This window comes from Ambystoma mexicanum, chromosome 12, assembly GCF_040938575.1.
Source record: "Ambystoma mexicanum isolate Mex_15411 chromosome 12, UKY_AmexF1_1, whole genome shotgun sequence".
In the NCBI taxonomy this organism is placed as follows: domain Eukaryota; kingdom Metazoa; phylum Chordata; class Amphibia; order Caudata; family Ambystomatidae; genus Ambystoma; species Ambystoma mexicanum.
The window spans coordinates 174099132-174114842 of record NC_090936.1 but is presented as its reverse complement, the minus strand read 5'-3'; the positions used below and the strand labels follow the sequence as shown (position 1 = coordinate 174114842).

The following is a 15711-nucleotide window of genomic DNA, read 5'->3' as shown; positions in this document are numbered from 1 at the left end:
CGTTCGCACAGCCTTGAATTTAGTGGACTCGCCACCCGAAACTCCTAGGGGCTGGCCCTATTAGCCTTGGACGCCATTAAAGCATTTGACAGGGTCGACTGGACATTCATGTGTCTCACCCTGGAAGCCTTTGGATTTGGTGCGATGTTCCAGACTATGGTTTTGGCTAACTACAAAGCCCCAAAGACTTTCCTGAAGATCAATGGGTCTATCTTGGCTCCGATCCTAACGTGCGGAACCAGGCAGGGATGCCCAATGTCCCCTCTGCTTTTTGCGCTCATTATGGAACCCTTTGCTCAAAGGATCAGGTTGAATGACCACATCAAAGGCCCTCAGGTCGGTCCATCGCAGCACAAAATCGCCTTGTACACTGACGACGTACTACTTACGATCTCGGAGGCCCGCTCCTCCCTGAAGCACGCCCTGACGGAGATAACTGGCTATGGGGAGGTCTCTGGCTTCTCTGTCAATTTCACCAAGTCGGTGGCCTTAGGCATCGGCCTCCCCCTGGAAGAACAAGAGGCGCTGGCCAAGATGTGCCCAATCGCATGGAAGAAAAGGACTATCCCCTACCTGGGAGTGCACATTCCTGCGAACCCGAAAGACACATACCAGGCTAACTTCCCGTGGCTGTTTAAGGAACTGGAAGGGGACCTGAAGCGCTGGACATCCCAGGAAATCTCACTGATGGGACGCATTAACAGCCTGCAAGATGAACTTACTCCCGAGATTCCTCTACCCCTGTTGTTCCGTCCCAGTGGCAATCCCGGTACCAATCATCCGCAATTTACAGAGAAAAATGTTGAAGTTTATCTGGAGGGGCAAAAAGACCAGAATCCCTCATAAGACACTGCTATGCAGAGCCAAACTCGGAGGGCTGGGGGTCCCGGATTTACAAGCTTATAGAGCAGCGGCGCAATTGGGACATATCCGCGCATTGCAGATATTTACGAACCGCCCCAGATGGGTCGAATTGGAGGAAGCACAACTCCCGCTCCCCCTGCGGTTTCTTCCACATGTTCCGCCTCCCCTCAGAGGACACTGGAAGGGACTTCTGCTGGCGACCAAGCATACGTTAAACTCCTGGGACTGGGTGCTAAAACAAAAGGGAATTCAGAGGGGGCTAAGCCCCCTGTCGCCAATCTTCCATAACCCAGCGTTTTTACCTGGGGTGAATCCTCACAACCTCCAGAACTGGGTCAGGGGAGGCCTTGAGACCCTGGAACAGCTATACGTGGGAGGCACACCCCAAACATTCGAACAATGTAGGGAAAGGTTCCAACTCCAGGAAAAAGACAGGTTCATGTATATCCAGCTCCGGCACTGGTGCTCGCACCCCCAAACCCTTCGTGCAGCCACACGTCCCCTCACCCACCTTGAACTCATACTTAAGGACCTCCCAACACGAGGCATGATTTCCACTCTATCAGCACTTCCTTGGAGACTTCCTGGTCTCAAAAACCCGATTCATGGCCCAATGGGAGGCCGACCTGGGCCACCTGGTGGAGGACCAGACCTGGGTGGACATTTGGGCCCGGGCACACTCCTCGTCTACCTGTGTCACGAATAGGGAATGCGCATACAAGATCATGTTGCGGTGGTATTACTCCCCCCTCAGGCTCAATCACATGAACCCCCGGGTGGACCACGTTTGCTGGAGAGGAGGCGGCCAATCAGGCTCCTTTTTCCATATGTGGTGGACATGCCCAAAGATCCAGCAATTTTGGAAACTGTGCTTGGGGGCCATCAAACAGATCACAGGGACGACGCTCCCGCTGGAGCCTGATCCCATCTTGGTAGGGGTCCCGGTCCCCGGGATTTATCCACGCTCCGGAAACAAAGCGAAACTGTTGAACCAGTGCCTTCTAGTAGGGAAAATTGTGCTTGCCCGCTTCTGGAAATCCCCAGAGAGCCCCTTCATGTCCCAGTGCTGGGTGAAGCTCTGGGATATACTGATCGAGGAGAAGGTGACAGCGGCAAAGGCGGGATTCCTCCACCGCTTCCAGAACATTTGGGCCCCGGTGCTGGAGTACGACCAGCGCTTTCCCACCCTGACCTACAAGCCCATCAATACCCACTGGACCTTGGGGGACCGGGAATATCCCTGAGGGGGGAGCATAGCGGTGGGGGCCACAGTGCGGACAGCCCCGGGGGAAAAGACTTCAGACCAAGAAGGAGGGCGGAGGTGGGCGGGAGTCGAAGGAGATTGTCAGAAACTGGGTTACAAGTTATGTTTGTTTATACAGTTGTCACCCTGCCTTGGTTTAAAATAAACATATTTAAAAAAAAAATAAAGCCCTTGGGCCTGACAGGTTTACAGCAGACTTTTAGAAAACGTTTAGGGACATTTTGGCCCCGCGCATATAATGAATTTGGTGGAGAGAGGGGGATAACCAAATCTATGAAGGAGGCAAAAGTTGTACTACTCCCTAACCAGGGGAAAGATCCTACAACATGTGGGGCTTACAGACCGATTGCGCTGATCAATCTGGACACGAAGATCTTTACTAAGATTCTGGCGGTTAGGCTAGAACCCCTCCTCACATCCTTGGTGGAATCTGACCAGTCCGGATTTGTGAGGGGGAGGCAAACACATGATAATATCAGGAGGATTACCCATATTATAGAGAAAGTAAACAAATCCAGGATTGAGGCTATTGTGGTGGCCCTCGACACTGAGAAAGCGTTCAATTGGGTAGAATGGGGCTTTCTTTTCACCACCATGCGCAAGATGGGATTTTGGGAAAAATGTATGAGCAGGATAGAGGCGAATTATCGTAACCCCACTTTCGCCTGATGATCAATGGGGAGGCTTCTGATCCGGTGGCAGTGTCTAGAGGCACAAAGCAAGGCTGCCCGCTGTCGCCGTTACCCTCTGCAATATACCTAGAGGCGCTTCTGTGTAAAATCAGGTTCTACCAGGCCATTGAGGGGGTGGTGTTTTGGGGAAGAGCACATATGGTGGCCGCCTTTGCAGACGACATGTTGACCCTGACGAACCCCCGGGAGTCTCAGGAAGCAGTCGAGGGAGTTTTCACGGAGTTTGGCCGGATTGCAGAGCTACGGATCAATAAAAGTAAGTCGGAGGTGCTGTGCCTACAGATGTCCCCCGGGCCGGATAGGGAGTTAAGGAAGTGCTCAGACTTTGCTTGGGCTCCGAGTAGGATCAAGTATCTGGGGACCGTCATTACGGGGACCATAGAGCAATTATATGAGGCAAATTACCCCCCGTTACTGGGGAAAATCAAGGGGCTGCCCCTGGGTTGGGGACCTCTAGCTGTGTTATGGATAGGCAGGATTAATGCCCTGAAGATGGTTATCCTTCCAAAATTATTGTATCTGTTTATGGCGCTACCAGTCAGGGATCCGACTCCCTTCTTTAGGAAGTTAAGCAAGTTCACTCAGGCCTACATCTGGGAGAATAAAAAACCTAGAGTACCCAGGAAGCTGATGTAATTGCCCAGACATAGAGGTGGCATGGGGGAGGCATGGTGGAGCCGGACATGGTAAATTATTACCGGGCAGCTCAGATGCGGGTATTACAAGACTGGGTGAAGGACGACAGGTGGAAGGTGTGGAGGGAAATGGATAGGGCAGTGGTAGGTGCTGGGCTGGATGGAGTTTTGTGGCTTCGCCGGGAGGACAGGCCCAGGAGGATGTACTGCAGCGCAATAGAGGCGCTGGTAGGTAGATCATGGGACGAAGCAGTGCGCAGATCAGGGATTACCACCTTTCATTCACCTCTCACACCCATCTTTGCTAAACATCAGTCTACCCCTGTGCTGGGAGTTGACTCCGATTTCTTTGGGGTGGGGGAAGAGGAGCACTTCCGATATATGCAACTAAGACATTGGGCCCTACATCCATCTATAAAGGAGGCGGCCACCAGGGAATTTACCCAGTTCGAGAAATATGTTACAACTAACGCAGGGGCAGACATCTAGTGGGGGACCTGTATAGGCTGCTCAAGGAGGGGGAAGGTGTGGGCGGGTGGAGTTTCATGTCCAACTGGGAAAAAGAAACCTGGCACTCAATTGCACTGGAGCAATGTCAATCCCTGTGGGCGAACATTCCTAAGTTGACGAACTCCCTACAAATTCAAGAAATTTGGGTGAAGATGATGTAACAGTGGCACCTCACCCCTTGTAGGATATCTTAAAATGTATCGGTCCAAGACCACCCTGTGATGGAGGGGATGTGGCGGGGAGGGTTCCTGGGGACATGTCTAGTGGCAATGCCCGAAGGTCGCCCCGTTCTGGGAAAAGGTTTGTGAAGCGCTTCATGACATGATGGGCACAGACATTGCAGGAAGCACAGATACAGGGCTGTTTATCATGGGGCTGGATGGTACTCTAGACAGACTGCATACAAGGGCCCGAAAGAAGGCATATCTGACCCTGGTGATGGCGGGGCACTGTTAGTAGCACAAAGGTGGAAGGCGAAAGAAGCGCCCGTGGAGCATGACTGAGTAGGAAAGGTATGGACCCTGGCGGCGCTGGAAAAAGTGACGAACTCGCTAAGGGGAGAACACCAGAAGTTTCTTTTAGATTGGACCTGGTACTTCAATTCCTTAAAAGAGACTCCAGGGCGGCCTGGTGCCCGTGTAGCATGAAGCTTCTGGGATTGGTGTAAAAGGGGGCCATGGACGGGCTCGGGGAGGGGATAGATGGAAGGACAGAAGGGGGACCCGGGAGGTCCCCGATGGCGGAGCTTGGAGTGCTCAGCAGCGTGGAGGAAGGAGCGGCGGGGGATGAGTGAGGAAATTGCTCAATCGAAGGACAGAACCTCAGAGGGATGCACCATGACCTGGGGAGGCTGGGGGATAGGGGTTGCTTGGAGGGGGCAGTGGGGAGTTGGGGGGCAAGGGTTTGGTGTGTCAAGTTGTTTAAAAATGCCAATAAAAATGTATATGAAAAAAAAAAACAAGGATCTCTTACTTGCGTGAGAAGCTAACGTTCTTGCAATCTATTGAAAGGTGACTGTTGCTGTCTGAAGGAGTGGTCGCGTGTCCCTAATTAAGCAGGGGGAACGCTGCTAAAACCATTACCGAATATCTGACCTTACCAATACAAGAGTTACAATTTTGCAGTGCGAAAAACATCATCATAGAGTGGTTGCGTGTGTCCAATTGTGATTCCCAAAGAAGGTCTGAACTATATCCTTACAATTATATATCCATCTTTAATCCTTGAAAACTACTAGGTCGCGAGTGCCAAATTATGGTTTCTGTAGAAAAAACTGGACCTTATACTGTATCCAAAAGTGACATACCTTTTATTCCGAAGTTAAAATAGTATAAACTGTTGAAGAGGAGAACAAGCATTGCCCAAGCAAAGAGGCACCCCATACTAATAGTGAAACTAAACTTTTCAAGAGTTAAAGAGCCATGCAGCTACACTGTGAAGTTACTAACAATTCAATGGCCTAAGATACAAGTGTACAATCATTACCTCAAGTTAAGAAGGTGGCACCAAGGCTTCTGGGTAATTATTTGGGCTGATAGCTGGCAGAAAGGTACAGATAAAGTTGGGGAAGGGGAACTGGCTGCTTCTAGTAGACACAACCTGTAGTGCCAGGACTGTGGAAGACAGAGATAAGTGAGTCTTAACGGCAAACCCAGGTTGTTATTGTGGCAGACAGACAAGAGAGGCAGAGAAACTGCCCCTTCTGAAGAAAGCTTTTCAAAGGAAGAGTGCCTTGCTAACCTGAAGAGGTTGAAGTATATCTTGTCCACGCCAGTCTAATCTTTCAAAGTACGGAAGCAGTGGTAGTAGTCCAAATCCAAAGTACTGAAACTGTGGTAGTGTATCTGGTTGGCAGTAGATGCAACCTTGCAGTCATCGAAACCAAGTGAAGTACTGTGGCACAAAGGTGACTGTTCTCTTGGCAAAGCCAGTAGAAGTATTGTTATCGTAGTGGAAGCAGCAGCACTAAGAAGCCATCCTGACAAATCTATCATTGTAAATACTAAAACTGCTACTAAAAATAAAAAAAAATAAAAAAACGTCCTAACTGTTGACCAATACCTGTCTATTACTGACAGTGGGGATATTGCTTTTTAATTATTATTATTTTTTTTTTAACTGTGGCAAATTTTCTTCAAGAAGTGACAAAGCATTGTGACCAGGATTACCATTGATGCTATTTATTTATTTTAAAGTAGAAAGTGGATGCGTCACAGAGGAACAGAGTTTTGTTACCAGTGGAACTTTGGTTAATGAACTTTTATTTTGACTTTGAAAAATCAGGAACTGATTCAAGACCTTGCTTTTTTTGGTTGAACAATCTCAAGAGTTGGCGAAGGGGAAATTACCCAGGGCAGTAAAAGGTCATCCAGATATTGTAAATATTGTTCATGTTACACTGTATTGCCATATATTTGTTTTGTGTATTTGTTGATTAGTGTGAGGGCCAGTTATCCTGTGTTAGAGTGTGTTCGCTTAGCTTTGGTTAGGCAGGAAATTCCTCAGCAGAGTAGAGACAGCAAGGAATTTTTGAACATCTTTATTTTAACAATAAAATGGCATACTTTGATAAATCAGTAAACAGTTGTCCGCCTCACATTACTTACCCCTCACAGTATCTTGATGACAATAACAGATTTTGGCATGTTCTTCATACCTTTCTTCGCTGGATGCTTTGAGAGGTATGTTGGTGGTGTGCTTCTTAGGGTGTTCCTCATCTGAAAGGGAGTCCTTGTCCCCAAAGGGGGAGGCTCTCCCAGTGAGATTCGACTTGCCTCTACCCCTAGGGTGGTTATTGCAGAGCATACTCGCCTCACAGGGAAAGGCTCCCCCTTTGGGAGAAGTGACGGATTCCGATGATTCGTCATAATACCTGGAATCCACCTGTTTCAGGAACTTCAGTTGCAGTTTTGACACACGTTTTTTATTTATGTGTTTTCAGTACGCATAGTATAAAACATTATTACAAAACATAGCAATACAAATAGAAAATAGGATACATAAAGCTACATGAGTACATCAAACTCATAATAAAATAGCCATAGCAGCAATTAATCCAATTTCAAATTTCCTAAAAATCAAAATAAGAAATAATTTCTACATCATAGATCTGTCTTAAATAATATTCACCTTGCATTGCCACCTTATTTAATTCAGAAAATATTTCCATCAACAATTTTACCAGAGCCAAGATAAGAGAGCTGGGGACATGTCAATCTGTCCAATAGCCTTTCTGCTAGAACCTGAGGTATTGAGTGAATCCCAGACTCAGGATCCTTTGATTTAATAATGAGGAACAATTCATCACCAAATGGTGCAGAGTCTCCAAGGATTTGGCACCACATAGTCTACACCTTCAAAGCTCCCTAGTAAGTCCTAATTTGGGATCAACCACCTCAAGAGTTGGTTAATAATTCAATCTACATTTCGAATACCAGTCACAGAATTTATAAGAGGGGAATTTGCGGATATAAATTCTTAGACCACGTTGGGGTAGGTCAAACATTTCTTTCTCCTTATAGAGGTTTAGTCTCGCCAGGTCCTGGACGTCCATCGATCTGTCCCAATATTTTATTTTCTTTTTAACCACGTCATCTGATTCAGATCCATTGAGATCAATCATGTCACAAAACACTTCACATCGCTTCTTGAACTTTTTCAAGGGATTTGATCCCTTCACCAATAAATCATTTAGATATCCGAGTCTTAAGGCATCTGAGCATGACAGCTTTTTCTGTAAGGATAGACTTCTCTTAATGTATTGTGACCACAAAGGTATCAAACCCAGTTCCAACCTAATGACACTGATTGGAACAGATATTGGGATGCCTAATGCCTGCGTTGATATTTTAATTTCCAATACATCAAAAACAATTCCATTCTTAAAATTCATCAGTACACAGCCATATAGTACAATAGACACATTTAGCCGATAAAATTCAATCATTAAGACCAATGAGTCTGCCACAATTTACCTTTCACAGATTTCATTAAAGAAAGGCACGAGCAAATCTTTTCATCCATCCTTAAGTTTAATCTTTTCTGCTGCTTTCTTACTGACACTATGTAACCTAGGTAGTACAGTACCTCAACTTATTTCCTCATTGTTCAGTTTCCATATGTAGCTCTTGTTACATCTGCGAGAGCTGTAAGTCATAACATAGGATTTTGCTGAATTAATGGTCAGTTGATTTGTATTAAAGTAGGATTCGACACCTAAGAGTGCATGTTTATAGGCCCATCAGAATGAGGTCACATGCAATACAATTCCGTTTCAAACAAGACCCCTTCAGAGGGTATCCCCCCCCGTTCCTTACTTTCTTCCCACAGGTCTGCTAAACACAAATTAAATAAGGTGGATGCAATAACGCACCCTTGGCTCACTTCCTTCTCCAAACAGATATATCTAGAAAGCTTCCGCATCATGTTTAGCCTAACACTTGCAGTATTACCTCTATACAATAACTGAATCATTCGCAGTAGACCCAAATCAATTCCCCAAGTCATTCATTCCTGTCAGAGCAGTTGGATATTAACATTGTCAAAAGCGAATGATAGGTCTATTGCAGCCCCAAAAAGTGATCGATCAAAATTGAAACATATATCAGAAATACATGCAGACAGTGCCAGACGGAGAAGAATAGTTCCCACACCTTTTCTAAAACCTGGGTGTAATGGATTAAAGCGATGAGTCTTCAGAGCCCAAGCTGTGAGCTCCCCGAGTACAAGAGTGGAAATTCTTTTTGAGGAAGAATCAGTTAATGATATTGGGCGGTAGCATGATGGATCATCTCTCTCCCCTTTTTAAAAAAGTGGAATTACAATCGATTTGGTGCAGGACAGAGGATAAGCACCACCCAATGCAATGTGCAGGAAAAACCTAAACAGAATCTGGGACCATAGGATAGGACTGTTTTTAAAAACTCCATTGGGAACATTGTCTGGACCACTTGCTCTGGAATTCTTTAATTTACATATCACACCCTCAATGTTGGATTGATCGTAATCAAAGAGCCAGATAGGGACCCCTATATATTCAACTAGAGATGGAATAATCAGATTGCTATCATTAACCTTGAATTTGTTAGAGAAGTAATTAAGCCAAACCTCTTCAGGCACACAACAAAATTGAGTGCGAGACTGCAGCTCATTTTTCTTATTCAATGTCCACCAAATCGCACACATACCTTTCCTGATTAACTTGGATAAAAGTTCATGATTTATACCTATATATTTTGGGATTCTATAGTACTTGATCCAATTTCTATATTTTTGTTTTCGAGCCCCTTTTCCCCTTCTCTTACCCTTCCCAAGAAAGATCATTGCTTTTGGATAATAACCTAATGGAACTTCTGAGCTCACACCTTTTCCTTCTTATTTCTTTGTCAGAAAGATTTTGCTTCAATTGGACAAAGTATCTCCTAGGTAGGGCCATATTATCAGCACAGGGTCTGCCCAGCCTTGCTAGTAAAGCTGGAAACTCCCTTGGTAGACAGTATATAATTTTTTCCTCTTCCATTAACTGACACCACCACATATGTAGGAAACAGTTTACTGATTCATAATTGCGGCTAACGTTGCTGCTCTACTGCACATCAATTGTGCTTTGAAAATGAACGTTTTACTTTTGCTACTCACCAGTATTGCGAGCCGTGAAGGGGCTCTTGCTGGTGCTTGGGCGCTTCCTGGAGGAGGCGGGGCTTGTGCGGCACACGTGACACATCACGTGACTCATCACGTGACTCATCACGTGACTCATCACCTCCTCATAAGGCCGAGCCATCCACCCTCGCGGCGTTAAGCTCTACAGGGGTAAAGGCCGGTGACTGTTATGCGGCTGTTTGGCGGCATAGGCAAGACGATAAGATGTTGAAATTAACACAATCTGAGCCACATTGAACTGCCCCCAAATCTAAAAGGGAAGACAGAAAATAATTAGCCTTTGATCCACTACAAGAAACAACGATCTGGGAGGCACACACAGGAGAAAGCCCCTGAAATTGGCATTTAAGAACACAACTTTCCGAAAAAAATAAAAAAGAAATATTTATCAACGCCCACAACAAGTAAAATACAAGCCGCAAAACAGTAACTAAAAACTACATACAAGAGAAAACATACCCTACAGTGCCCGAACGGGCAAGAAAGTGTGCATCTCTAAATCTCACTCTCCGAATGACACGAACAACAAAGTGTGGGAAACCCGTTGAACTAACACCCCCGCACATGAATCTTAGAAGAAAGACAATGGAGACACCAGAACTACAACATGCAATGACCAAACTCTGCGGTAGCAACAAAAATACTACCATTAGAGAATGTAATATCGAAGACTTACCAACAACTATCGAAAGAGATACTAATACAAGCAGAGCAACAGAAAGAAGTCAAATAATGATACCAACAAATGAATACGACGGAAACACCAGAGAACCTTCACCTCCAATCACGAAAGAAGATATGAAGGAGAACTCCCCAATTAAAAAGAAAAGAAACACATCCGAACCAAAAGAGAAGCCTGAAACAAAAAGCGAAAACGAGATTTTTGCTACAGGAAACATGAAATTGGAAAAAGAGACCATGAATGTGGAACGAAGCAACAATACTACCCCTGTTCAAAAGAATAAAATCAAAACAAAGAAGGAGGAAGAGATAAAGGAAATCGAGAAGATACCAAAGCTGCCTGCCCTACAAGAAGGAAAGAACGAAAAAGAAAGAAAAATCATAACCCAGCAGGAAAAAGCTGCCAAAGCACAAAAGAAATGGCAGGCCCTATATGAAAGCCGTAGAGACTCGCAACAACTTGACCCAAAGAAAAACGAGCAGACAAATCCTAAAACCGCAAGATTATCCCTTGATATAACAGAAATCGAAAACCTAATGAAGAATCATGAAAAAAGAAAAGAGGTCTTCGGCAGCCCACCATCACTCGCAAAGAAAAAAGAGACAGACACTTGGATACAAAAGCAACAAAAAGGAAAAGTAGACGTTGATGGCGGTCCTTCATGGTCCGCTCCGACATGTTGCCGCAAAACGCACAGTCCTTCTCCACGTGCGTCTTGTTCTCATGTAAGCAGTAGAGACAAAAGGAGTGTTCGTCCTCCTTAAAGACGTTCTGCAGCTGGCATCCAGGGCAGACCCTGAACAGCTTTCCGGGCGTCGAGCTTCCCTTCTCCTGGGCCATGACCGAGATGGGCCTGAGAAACTTCTGGAGTCCTCCAAAAGCATAGCTCGACGAATCTTCACCCTTGAGGGGCGTAGACGAATCCGACACGGGTCCCCGTTGATCAGATGGAGTCGGTGGAGCTTGAGGCTCTTTTGTCCGAAAAAAATGAAGTTTTTGAGAAAAAACGTGAAAAAATAGCACTAACGCTTGAGAGCAATAGCACGAGGATCCCAACACATGAACGTGCGGTAAAAATCTGAAGATGGCTCCCAGAGGCGAGCTTAGGTAGAGGGCAGTCATTGGCTGTGGTCAGTATGACGCAGAGACCAGTGATTGGTTACTACTACGAAAGACAGATCAGAAACGAAACTGATACTGGTTTTTTCTTTACCGAGGATTCCCAGCCTGACGACGAGGAATATTCATGAGCATGTGAATCCATGCCAGACCCCATGCTGGAGAAGTGTTGGTGTAAACAGGTGTAAAAGAGGTGGAAAAGAGGTGGAAAAAATGTGTGAATTTCTCAAAGGGGCATTTGCCAAAGGGAAAAAAGAAAAGCTGGGCGGCGGCGCACCTAGCGGCAGTGGCAGATACCACAAAAGTGTCGGGCATATGGGACCCAACCGACAGCGCTAGAATAAAATATGCTATGAGAGGATGGGCTACATTAGAGGGGAAGAAACCAGATAACAGAAGGCCGGCGAGCTTTGGGAAGTTGATAATTCTGTTAAAAGTGTTACGAGATACATGCAGCAGCACGGGCGAAACTGCGCGGCTCATGGCAGCACTTTGCGCTGGCATATAACGGGGCATTCAGGGTAGGGGAGCCGGTGGCCAGTAATACGGTGCCAAGAGATGGCCTGGCAAGGAGGGATGTTAGTATTGGAGACAAGGGGATGTCTATAATGCTAAAGAAAGCTAAAACAGACCAAACGGGGGAGAGCAATAGACCTAAATTGCATGAGAGAGAGGGACCACTGTCCCAGATGCATCACACAAGAATTCCTAGACCCCCGACCAGAGGTCGAGGGGCAGCTATTAATACATAGGGACGGCAGCGATTACATCCTGGTGAGGCCTCCCGTGGATGCATTGGGAGGACATTCACGACAGGCTGTCGGACCTGATAGGTTTCAGGGACCCCCCCCCACACCCCAACCCCCCCTCCCTACAACCCCCTGCCGAGTTCCTGGTTATACACCTCAGAGGGAACGACCTGGTGAGCACAGATAGGGGTAAATTAGAGAGGAACATTTGCGCGTCGCTGCATACCATAGCCCGCAGTTGGTGGGAAACAGATTTTCATGTCAGAAATAATACCAAGAAGGGTCTGGTATGGGGCACAGAAGAGGCACGCAATTGAAATAGCCAGGAAGAAACTAAATAAATCAGTAGAAAAGTACTGCAAGAGCACAGGGCTGCACTTCATGAAACATGGCTTACACCGGAACAATCCGGACATGTTTCACCCGGATGGGGTACACCTATCAAGGAAAGGGATGGGGTTCTTTTCCAACAACATTTTTGGGGCACTCCAAGAACTGGGTTGTAGGTAGGGTGCTTTGGGGGGGGACCTGAGCGGGTGTGAGGAACACCCGCTCAGGTGTGGCGGCATGTGCCCAGGAACGAAGGCCCTCAGGACTCAGGAAGGAACAAGGACTCAGGAGGAGCCTTGGGCAACTTCGGGACTGGACACAAGGTGCCCAAAAGCATATGGCAGTGTATTGATTTTTCTGTGTTGTATTTTCTGTATGAAAATAAAATGCCTACGGCCTACAACTTTTCCATACACATAATTTGTCTGTGATTTATTACTTAGGTAGGGATTTGGTAAGAGGAGCAAAGTGAGCCCACACTACTCAGCCTATGCAGTTTGCGCAGCATTGGATGACGAAAAAGAGAGGACAAGCCATGACAAAGCAGGGAACAGTAATGGCATTTCAAAAAGGAGGATAGAGCCATCAGTAGATGGTCATGGATGTACAAGTGCAGCTAGCTTTGATTTGCTTTTTTGTAACCAGTTTGTTGCAGAACAATTGCACCCTTAAAGTCCCTTGTTGGGGGCCTTCATCCCATGAGTATGAAGCAAAGGGGGGCAGGACTAAGGAATATTAGGTACTAAAGTAACAGCATGGCGTTGAGATTGAGATTAACAACTGTGTTATGATGTTGAAAATCTTTGAAGCAATTAGCATGCAAGCAAATCTCTGGAAGTCTCTTTCCACCTGAATGAGAACACAAGGTGCACAGTATTAGCACCTGGGCAAAGTGTGCCCTATTTTTAAAAACACTGGGACATATTAGAAAACCATTGCACCATGACAAGTGCAGTTTGGCATGGTATAACCACCAGGGGAAAAATCTGCCCCAGTGCAGATATATTTTTGATGCATTTTTGCACATGAGCAAAGTTTGCCCTGGTGCTAATAACATTACGTATTAGCACTAGGGCAAACTTTGCCCTGGTGCATGAATGCAGTGAAAATGTATATTTTTTGCACTAGGGCAATTTATGCCCTAGTGCTTGTAACATGCCAAACTGCAAATGTTATGGTGCAATCATTTTCCAATGTGTCCCAGTGTTTTTAGAAATAGGGCAAACTTTGCCCCAGTGCTAATACTGTGCAACTTTGCACTTGCACCGGTGCAACGTTTTTGTAGCCTGCCCCAGAAAGTAACAGTTAACAGAAAGCAATCCCTAGTAAAAACACATTAAGGGGCACACCAGATGATCTATTCACCTTGATGAGGACAGACATGGGTGTCTATCCCTGTGTTAGCTGGCTAACACTCCAAAGCATTACATGACATCACACTAAAATTAAAACAAACTATGAAACTGGTGTGGTCTATCGTTCACACTGGAGCATAAACAATACAGAAAGTAAATTGGAACAAGGAAGACCAGGAATCCAGTTTCATGCAGCAACTAACTCCTAAACAACATGCGCCAACTGAGTTTTAGCAGAATGTTCACTTTTCGTCTCTTCCGTGCTTGTAAGCTGTGAACCCATCTCTTATCTACAGTAACTTTACAGAGGAGCCCTGGCAACAGATTGACACAGGAGAGGATGAGCACTAAAAGAAATGTGAGAAACATCTAATCAGTGTGGGCACCAGAGCTCACACAATCTGAAGCTAAAACAACAGCTCCCAAACATCTTCATTAAATAGTCCCCTTACTAAGAGGCAAAGAAGGTAAAGTTTAAAGCAATCAATGTTTTTCTTTCTGTTCTGTGGAGTATTACACGTATGTTTGTATTAGGGGATACCTTGGGAACATTTGTGGACGACAATGATTGGTTGAATAAGTTAGCCTTTTGGCAGCGATTAGTGGCAGGTAATGAACTCTGCCTGTCACTGGCGCTATTGTATTTATATTAAACATTAACTTAAGTACCTTGAAATAATGATGTAATGAATTATGGGAAAGGTTTTAGCAATTTTATTAATTATATTTTATTTATGGTTTTGTATATTTTTCTTTTTTAGGATGAGTTCTAACAATGTTATGTTTTATGTGAAAGGTTTATTGTAAACTGGGACACCACAAAAAAATAAAAATAACGTATGGGACAAGCAATAAAACCCTGCGCAACCTTATTTGTATTTGCACACAGATATAAACTTCAAGTTACTTGTCAGGCATGAAAACTCACTTGTCCCCTGCACAAACACACAGCACACCACTTTGTACTCTCCAAAAGTCAATTATTTCTTGGCAATGGCGAGTCCAAATTTTGAGGCCTGCTTTCAAATATAACATGATTACAATGCGTTTACAAGCTTCTTTACATATCATAGCATACACATAGGTAAAAGGTCTTAGATGGACCTTCGAGCCTGTAGAGAAATTAAAGCTTTGAATCCAAGGAATTTAGCTAATTCACCAGCCGCAGCTTGGTACCTTCCTTATGTATTGAAAGCCACGACAGCTGATAAACCAGAGAACCCAACTGGAGGTACATTTTGTTCTATAAGGATGCCAATAGCATTGCTCTATATAAAGCAAATATACAATTCACTAATCAAGAAGCAGGTTGCCTTTTTAGAGAGTCCATTGGAAAGAGAAATTAAAGGAAAGGAGAAACGTTCTAGAGATTTTTTAGAGAAACTTTCTATTTCGGCACATTCAAAACCTAGGTCTGCATTGGTTATCCGACAGAACGACTTATCATATTCTTCCTTCATTAAGCAGCAGAGCAAAACCAGCTGTTACATCACATTTTAATACATGCGGGCATAAGGCTGGGTATGGAATGGTGCCAGACTTTAGTGTGATGTCCTGGTCCTTGCTGACGTTCCCACAAACTCCATTCTCCCTCGATTTGGACCAAAACACTGGTCCTTGCCAACCTTATCTGAAAGACCAAAGACAAACACCCCCCCCCCACACCCCATCGCGGAACCCCTTGCCGATTTTTAGTGCAACACCATTTTTACAGTATCTACACAAGATGGGTCTTAAAGCCAATTATACACCATTGCAATGCACACACGGTACTAAAGCCGAGATACAAGGTGAGGAGTCCATAGTCTTTTAATTAGACCGTGAAGATTCCATCTTAAAAGCAAGAAAGA

The 15711-nt window shown here is 45.2% G+C and overlaps 1 protein-coding gene across 1 annotated transcript in view; it reads right to left on the bottom strand.

The window, feature by feature from the left end:
* Positions 1–15711, bottom strand: part of POLR3B (RNA polymerase III subunit B) — a 1940302-nt gene that overhangs the window by 1276108 nt on the left and 648483 nt on the right. The gene's annotated exons all lie outside the window — the stretch shown is intronic.